The following is a 9,898-nucleotide window of genomic DNA, read 5'->3' on the forward strand; positions in this document are numbered from 1 at the left end:
TAGAGGGAGGAGGGCCGAGGCGAATCAAGCCAGGCGGGCTCGGGCTCAGGCTCGAACACCCTATTATCCATGTACTTGACTGCCATGATGGCGGACACTTCCCTCATGACGCCTCCACAATACCAAGCTCATCTTGCCGGAATTGAGTATATGGCAAGACAAATTGGTATTCCGCCTGCAGGTAGTTTGAGTGCACCGCCACCGCCTTCGGGAGATGATTCGCCGGCAGTTTTTTTAATTTCTATAAAATTGTATTTTAAATTATGTTTTTTTTTTATTTTGCCACGAATTTAATTATGTATTTTTTTATGATTTTAAGTTGTATTTTTATTTTATTTAATGAAATGTGTTTTTTATTAATTGAATTTGTTGGAAAAAAAATAAAAAATGAAATTGAATGAATAGTAAGTTAAGAGATGGTTAAGAGACGGATAAGAGATGGATGGTTGCAGATTATGTCTCTTAGTTAAGAGATGGAGTGAAAAGTACAGTGAGGTCCATGAATAGTTAAAGGATGAGACGGTTAAGAGACGAATAAGAGGCAGCGTTGCGGATGGCCTAAGTGGGACGTTTCCTTTTTTGGCAACAATCAATTCACTCATCTCTCCTACTTTATCCTCTTTTATCTCTTACTTTATTCTCTCTTTCTCTTTCTCTTTCTCTTTCTTACTTTACTCTCTCTCTTACTTTACCATTAATAATTTAATTCATCAAATACAACTACCTAAATTTTTGTGTTAAAATTGAAATGTCTAGCTCAGGCCGGGACGGGGTGGGATCGGATGGAATAGTTTAATAATAATAATAATAAATAAATAAATAAATTGGGTGGGGGTGGGCAACCTAACAGTTATTCCGAAGCAACTGCTTCACTCCCTATCTCGTTGGATAATAAATATGCATATTCTATTCAATTTGTTTCCTCTCTCCAATTCAATTCGATATTTTAATTGCCTACATTATTTATTTCCAACAACTTAAATTCAGTTTTATGATCAAATTCAAATTCCAAAGCAGTATGATATCAAAATTACGATACTATTAGGCTTTATAGTGTTGTCCATCAGGTTAGTTTTCTTAAATAATCGATGTGAGGGAATTGAACGACATTTTCAATTATTGTGAATAGACTAAAAAATGAAATAAATAAACTATTCGCCACACTACATAAAAACAAAACGATAAAATTCAAAGCATTCCATGTTAATTAACTCAAGTGAGGCATGCCACTAAGGTGCTCAACACAACACCACACATGATTTAAAGTTGTCAAGATTGAAGTTTAACTAATCCATTTGAATTTATTCGGATAATCCCAAGAAAATTACCTTACAAATAAACAAATTTTTTAAGACTATATGTGACTCAAGCTTTCGAAAAAAAAAAGTAAATCACGTTCATAATTATCGCTTGGTATTATTTAAAAGATTTTTGGTTTTGTTTGATCATCATATGAAGCATTTATATGCAGATAAATCAGCTTTGAAGGATTAAAATCACAAAACAGAAAATAAATAATGAATTCATTGATTTGGAGATTCTTTTCAAACCGGATAATCAAAACTCTAGTTATAAGTAATCAAAATATTATTATATTTACTTGATTTTACTACTAATATATTTCTAATATAAGTTAGTATTATAGTAAAAATTATGATATAAAATTTCAGCGGCATGTTCTTGCTCTTTAAGGATACAAATCAATTTAGTGGATGTCTGGAATCAATACATTTATACATTATACAGAAGTGATTAGGCCTGGGAAAACGGTTCTCGGTTAACCAAGAATCGAACCTTATTTTTTCGATTTTCGGTTAATCGAAAACCGAAAAAATAAGGTTAAGGTTAGGTGCCGGTTATTAAGTTTAAGCTAATCTCGGTTCTCGGTTCTAACCGAGAACCGAAAAAACCGTTATTTTCTAATATTTAATTTTTATATATTTATTTTAGTTTTATTATTTTGGTTTACCGAAAACCGAAAAAATAAGGTTAAAGTTAGGTGCCGGTTATTAAGTTTAAGCTAATCTCGGTTCTCGGTTCTAACCGAGAACCGAAAGGTGAGAACCGAATAACCGTTATTTTCTAATATTTATTTTTTATATATTTATTTTAGTTTTATTATTTTGATTTTAAAAATGTAAATATTAGAATTGTAAAAGGGTTAAAAACTAGCTCCTAGTGCAGGTGGTAGGCCTCTCATGAATTTGTTATTGTTATTCACCATGCACCCCACTCGGGATCGATTCCTAGCAACAGCATGGCCACTATTTTTTATTTTTACTGAATGTATTGTATTGCACAACCGGGGACCGAACCGATCGGTTCCTCGAGAAACCGAGCAGACAGAGGGTGCAGTTCCAGTTCTAGATTTTGGAAAAAATGAAATTCGGTTAACCGACTAATCGGTTCAGTCGGAACCGAACCAAGCTCAGTCCGAATCTAAGACCATTAGAAACTCAACCCAGACCCACATAAGACCCACAATTATAAATCCTGCTATATTACAATTATTTCTCACCTTATCTAAATATAATTTTAATTACTTTTATTCTAAATATTTATATTAGTTGATATTCCATCCGTTCACAAAAATTAGTCTCATCTTTCCATTTCGTCTGTCCATAATAATTTGTCTTATATTAAAAGTGGAAAGTTATTATCAATTTATTATTCACTTTTTATCTTTCTCTCAACAATTTTACCACTTTATCTCGTTCTTTCTCATACTTACTAATTTCACGTTAAAACCCAGCACATTTACCAATTACTCCATCCATTTGTATTCTTTACACTATTCTCTCCCTTACTTTATCATTTCTCCATTTTAACTATTTATTATCATTTTTATAAAACGAATGCAGCAAGAAGTGATTCAAATAACGTGAGACATGAGTATTTTTTTAGTGATGGAGTGGGTATATTTTTAAAATTCTATCTTACATTTCGAATTTCTAAAAAATAAATTGATATAATGCAATTTGAATGTAAATTTGTAACAATGTAATATTCCATGTAATTCTAAAAAATCCAATGAACATATATGAATTATAAATGAAATATAAAAAAATCTTATAAATTTTTTGATAAATGTAACTATTTTTAATATCTATAATATCCAATACTCTCTGATACCTAGAAATAGAAATTCTTTCATTTTTGGGCACACTCCATTTTATTGCTCGATAAGGTGAGACACATTTTCCTGGGAGTAGATCCTCTACAGTTGAGGATAATCACACCATGGTGCTGCGCCAAAAAACAGCGTCGTATTTTGTTTGTTTCCTTAGAGATTTTATCTTTCTTACTCTTTTTTGTATTTCTATTTTTATACTCTCATTTAATTGGTCGGCCCTTTAAATGGATTCTCTCCATAGTTAAAATTATGAGAGTCAGAGCATCCACAATGGCGAGCAGGAAGGCGTCCGTCCGTCCGTGCCAGCAGCACGGAGACTCTGTCAGCCGCTGGCACGGCGCTGCTCGATGCATCGAGCACGTCCGTCCCAGCGAGCAGGCGACGTGGCAGCGTGTGATTGGTCAACGGCATAGCCGTTGGCAATTTAATTTTTTTAAATCGGATTTTAATTAAAAAATCAGATTAAAAATATATAAAAAAAAATTCCCACTTCCCAAAAAATTATACCCGTTTTCTACCCACTTTTAATTTATTTTTCAATTTTTCTCCCATAAATACACATTTTCATCTATAAATACCCCAACTTTCACACCAAAAATTCACACCACACTACACAATTATCATCCAAATTCTCTCATTTCCATTCTCAATTCTCATCCAATCTTTCATTCACTCTTACTCTTACAACAAAACAATGTCCGGCCACGGCGATCACCCCCCGGGCTCCCACGGTTGGAACCCCGATTGGTTCGGTTCACAACCGTTTCCTAGTCCGGAAACGGAATATTCAGCCCCTCCTCAAACCCAAGGTTCGGAAGTTCCGGGTGGCTACTGGCCTTACCCGATCGACGACCAAGATGCCCCTGAAGGGCAATACGGGTGGACACCCGAGCCTAGAGCGAGGTCGAGCGGCCCCTCCCAAACTCGGACTCCTCCTACTCGCTATGTCCGCACACCGTACACTCCGGCGGAGATGGAGCAATTGTTCAAAGCATTCTTGTCACAATCTCCGAAGATTCGGAGATTGGCACGAACCAATCCGGCGATCATTATTGGTGGCGCATCTGTCGCCGGACAATGAAAACTGGCCGGCTGGAACAATCGAGCGCAACGAGAGTATGGTGCGCAACGCCATATATAGAGCCAACGAAGAAATCCAAAAGTTCCAGAGGTATTACCTCCAGGAAGAGCGGTCGGTGGGGGATCAGCCGAAGCGAGGTCGACATCATCAGTTCCGCTTTGTAGATCTACCAATCCATGAACTACAAGCCGTTCAAGTACCTCAACATTTAGCAGGAGACGCGGTTGCATCCGAAGTATAGGGGAGGTGTAACATCCTCCTCTAGCAGCTCCTTCAAACGGTCAAGGTCGGTATCCCTATCCGAAGCAGGCTCCGAAGACGTGGCTAGTCAACTTGTCGGAGCTAACTTGGGTAGCCCCGACGCCGGCCCGAGCGGTTCCCAACGCCGACTGCAAGGAAGGAAGAAGGCGGAGGCCAACCGCCGTCGCTCCGCGACTCCATCCGCTCTCCATCCGCCCCCCGCTCCCTATGTGCCACCTCAACCCCCCACCAACTCATTGTGGGGGGTTTTGGCCCAACTCAATTTGGCCGATAGGTCAAATGTGACCCCTGAGCAACTTCGATCGCATGTGGCGATGATACGGGGTCTCCAAAGAACGTTGGGGGTATTGCCGGATGATGATTAGTCTTCACCGGGGGCATTTTTACGCTTAAATTGTGTAATTTTTATTTTTTAGTAGTTTAATTATGTAATTTTCATTTTTTAGGATTTTAATTATGTAATTTTTATTTTAGGATTTTAATTATGTAATTTTTATTTTTTAGGAATTTAATTATGCAATTTTTAATTTTATTGTAATTTGTAATATTATTCCGGGTATTTTTAATGAATTTTAATTTTGTGAAAATATTTTTATTTAAATTGAATAATAGAATGGTGGGACCCTTGTGCTCGTCCTTGCGGAAGAGCACGGATGGGGGTGTTGTGCTCTTGCCTATGAGCAGACAGAAAATGTGGGCCGGGCCTGTAACACCCCCTACCCGACCATCTACCGGTCGAATATGTGATGTCACGAAAGAGGCGCCATAAATTATGATAATTTAATATTTCATTATCGTATCCAATTGAGACCATTACTTACATACAAAAGCATATAAGTTTATATTTCCTCGAAAACTAATTTATCAACATTAAACTACAACGCAACTGATTTTAGAATATCATAATCAGATTTCTAAACATGCCACCACTATATACCACATATAGCATTCAGTGACCCGACGAGGATGCATCACTGTCGCAGACTTGAATGAACATCGACCGATACTCCCCAATGCCGACTAACCTGTAGCACACCCAACACTTTAGCCAAAATTCTCTACAAGCAATAATCATACAACTTAAAATTCTTTAAATTCTTATTATTTTATTTACCAATCATTACCGCATATATTATATTATTATTGTCTTATTAATTTCTAACATAAATTGGGCAGCATCTCCTCTATAACCAACACATGCCCACAACCCAACAATAGGCAATATCAAACCCAGAACCTATCAACAGTCATTAGCATTCATATGAAGCATTTAATATTCCACATGATATCCACACATTAACATAGACAAATCACAGACGTCATTACACGTATCTACATACCCGTACCAGTAGTCAAATCTTCATCTACGACTTTAAATTTCCAACTATGTCATCAGAAGGGTATAATAAAGCAAAAATTCCCATATGTCATAAACTATGTCTGCAAGTCTCAGATTCTCAATATTTATATCAAAATTCAACAGAACCATGTAACATAATCCATTATCACGCATAATATAACAGATGTTTCATCTAATCTCATATTGTAACTTATATATTATCATACATGTATTGTCACATATATCATCACGAATATTTCGATCGACACTATCACCTAACTTTCACATATGGCCCCTTAATGTGCTTAGTGACAGACTAGGGTACGCGGACTAGATCAGAAACAGAATCAGATACAGACGCGGTCGTGGTCCTCGAGAGGACGCCGCACAGACCACCCATTAGGGTGCAGACAGATAATCCCGGGAACAGACCACCCATAGGGTGCATATCAGACAGATCAGATTTCAGACAGATATCAAACGATCTTCGCTTCGGTAATCCAGAAGACGAGAGATCACAGATAATGCAGCGCTGCTGTCCTATGGCATGCCAATTGTACCCACAGAACAAACTCAAGCACGAGGCATAAGCACAGACAAGTATACTTTATTATCAACGATTTCCAACATAACACATCCATACAGACAGATCAGACGTCATCACAGATTGATCAGACATATTTTACATGTAAATCTTATTTGTATACATCTCACCATCTTTACAATCACAATCATAATCTTCCCTTTTCATACTTCGTTACCAAATCATTCAATAATTCATCTTACTTTCATATTTTACCTCATAAGTCTTTTATCACATAATTAATCATAATTTACCAAACAATATGTCACATAATAATCACATTAAAGCACATAAGAGAATTATGCCATTTAAGTGTTGAGCATGCTACCTGACATGCTTATGAGCATAAGCCCTTTTTCCATCTTAATGTTCCAGTCACTCCGGATCCCTTTTTCTTCCATTTCGGCTATCGCCGAGAAACCTCTCGCTTTACTTAATAATCACATGCAATCCACATTAATTTATAGAAAAAGAATACTACTATGAGCTAAACTCTTTCCTTTAACCTAATTTAATATCCCAGATGTATAGTAATTCATTGATTCATCATTTAACTTCTTATATAATAATTGCACTGGACTGATTTCTTATTAATGTTCTATATCCATTCAAAAGGATTTAGAGGCTTAATATAACATTTTTAAATACCCCATAAAGTCTATTTTACAATGAAACAAGATTCACTCAAAAATTCCTAATGGTTTGAGAGATATTCTCCTTTTTCCAGAGACTAACAAAATCGAATAGTTTCTGGCAACATTTTCTACACAATTTTTATAAATAGTATTTGTACTCTTTAATTAATCAAAAAATTTAGAGAACAACTAAACACCTTATAGTTAATTTAAAAATTATGCAATAAAGTTTTCATCGATCTTAAATGCCCTGAATATTTCGGATAACACATACCAAAATATGGGAGTGTACCAGAATTTTGACAGTTTGTAGCTGTATTGTTATAACAACTAGTGTTAACACCCATGCTATTCAAATAATAAAGATATATTAATAGATAAATATATTAAAATAAAAAAATATATAGAGTAAATAATATAAAAATATATTTACAGATAAGAATATAAACTAATTATAAAAATTATTCATAACATTATAAAAAATTAAAAATATTATAAACAATAATAAAGATAAATTTGTACTTCTCTCGACATACTCTAAATGAAACTTTTCATACTCATCATACATTGTATATAATTTTAATATATGAGTGTAGTAATATTAAATAAAAGAAATAACAAAATAGGAGATGCGTGGATGAAATAGAATAAGATATACTAATAAAGGAAAATGTTCTACTAAATTCAAAAGAAAAAAAAATCAAATAATTTGAACGAATGAATAGTTCATGATTTCGTTCGATCAACAAAACATAGGTATTTATAAGTGTAAAAAAAAAAACTTATAAAAACAACAACAAACATTCATAAATTTTGAATAAGTTCTTTGTAAACAACATTAATAGTAAAATCACTCGACTATCATTTTCATCTCCACAAACTAAAATTTTCAGACCTTCACTGCTCGTGACTTTAGATATATCAACATACAATTGTCCACAACTAAAGACGGATTTTTTCAAAAAGGGTTACACGTTGTGTCAATTTTAATTCGCTAATTTTTTTTTCATCGATACAAAGAAATAGAGTATTAATAAAATTAAACGGTTTCATAAATAAATATTTCTTTAAAAAATAGATCAAAGTACTATAATTCAACCACACTTTAAATATTATAAAATTAATTATTAAAGTTAAATTTTATTATAAATAGTGACAATTAGTAAGTAATGTTCAAAACATTACATCCATCAAGATAGAATACTAATATCATAAATCAATAAATTATAGTAATAGTTTTAATCTATAGAAAACTTATTGGTAAACAAGATAAGAGAATCAGAAGAAAGTGTCAACCTCGTCATTGTAGACTAAATTTTCTGTAACTTTTGAAAATACAACATACAATTGACCATGACCAAAAATATATCTTTTCAAAAATAGACTAACAGGAGCAAACTAACACCGAAATAAAATTTTCACAATCAATATATTATTCATTTTAGCCAAATTTAAAAAAATTAATATATGATAATTTATTCAAATATTATAATATTTTGAGAAGCCTAAAAAATCAAAATAGGTGAAAATATTATAATATATTTTTAATTTTTTTAAATTTTTTTATTCAATAAAAACTTGATGGAGTAAATGATGAACTATATTCACTAAATAATGAACTAAATGAACGTATGTTATGGAGTAATTTTTCACATTTATTACATATCGAATTTACTTCAACTGAAAGATAATTATGTCATAACACATTATGAAGTAATAAACTAACGGAATGAAATAATAAACTAATGGAATGAAGTAATAACATGACTAAATGAAGTAATAAACTAATGGAATGAAGTAATAGCATGACTGAATGAAGTAATACGTTCATTACTAATGATTGACGTTTAACATAGTTAACATTGTATTTCAATAAAATGTCATATTTACTTCATTACTAACGTTCATTTGGTTCATTATTTATTGAATATAGTTCATTACTACCGTTTAACGTTTAACACTAAAATTTGTTGTATCATTGATGTATTTCAATAACATGTCAAAATTACTTCATAACATACGTTCATTTAGTTCATTATTTACTCCGGCAAGTTTTTATTGAATAAAAAATTTTAATTTTTAAAAAAAATTTAAAAAAATAAAAAAATTATTATTTTTTTAAAATAAAAAAAATAAAAAATAAAATAATTATAAATTTTTTTTATTGTAACTGTAAATTAATCCTAACCACAAGATTAAGAAAATTGATGGCCCTAATTTAGTCTCTAGTTCAGTCTTTAAGAAGGATTTGACATTGATCACAACTCTTATATAAATTTCATTAAATATAAATGAAAAATCTATAAATCTTAAACAATATACCAAATAGTAATAAAAAATAATAAATGAACATATAAATTTAATTACTTAATTCAATAGAATTTAATTTAAAAAATATATACAAAGTCCAAAAATATTTGAGCCAATCAATTATAATTCCTAAACTCTAGAAAACTTTTTTGTAAATACTATAATAACAAATCAAAAGTAACATCAACCTCGTCTAGACTAAAATCTCATGACTCTTGAAAATATAATTTGCAACTTACCATGACTAAAAATAGGTCTTCTTTTAGAAATTGACCAACGTGAGTAAGTGATTGGCAAAATAAAATTTCCACTATCAATATATTCACTTAAATCAATACAAAAAAAACCAACCACACTTAATTTACTAAATAATATTCAAAAATTTTCATTTGTAAATATAGAATAATAATATCATGATTCAATAAATGATAGCTTTAAGACATAATATTAGAATCCAACACACAACTTAAAAATTTATTTTAAAAAGGGTACTACTAGTTAATTCTACACTAAAATATCAAGTTCAATACACTAAAATTTCAAACTAAAGCCCAAT

Source organism: Salvia splendens, chromosome 8 (assembly GCF_004379255.2).
Source record: "Salvia splendens isolate huo1 chromosome 8, SspV2, whole genome shotgun sequence".
Lineage (NCBI taxonomy): Eukaryota > Viridiplantae > Streptophyta > Magnoliopsida > Lamiales > Lamiaceae > Salvia > Salvia splendens.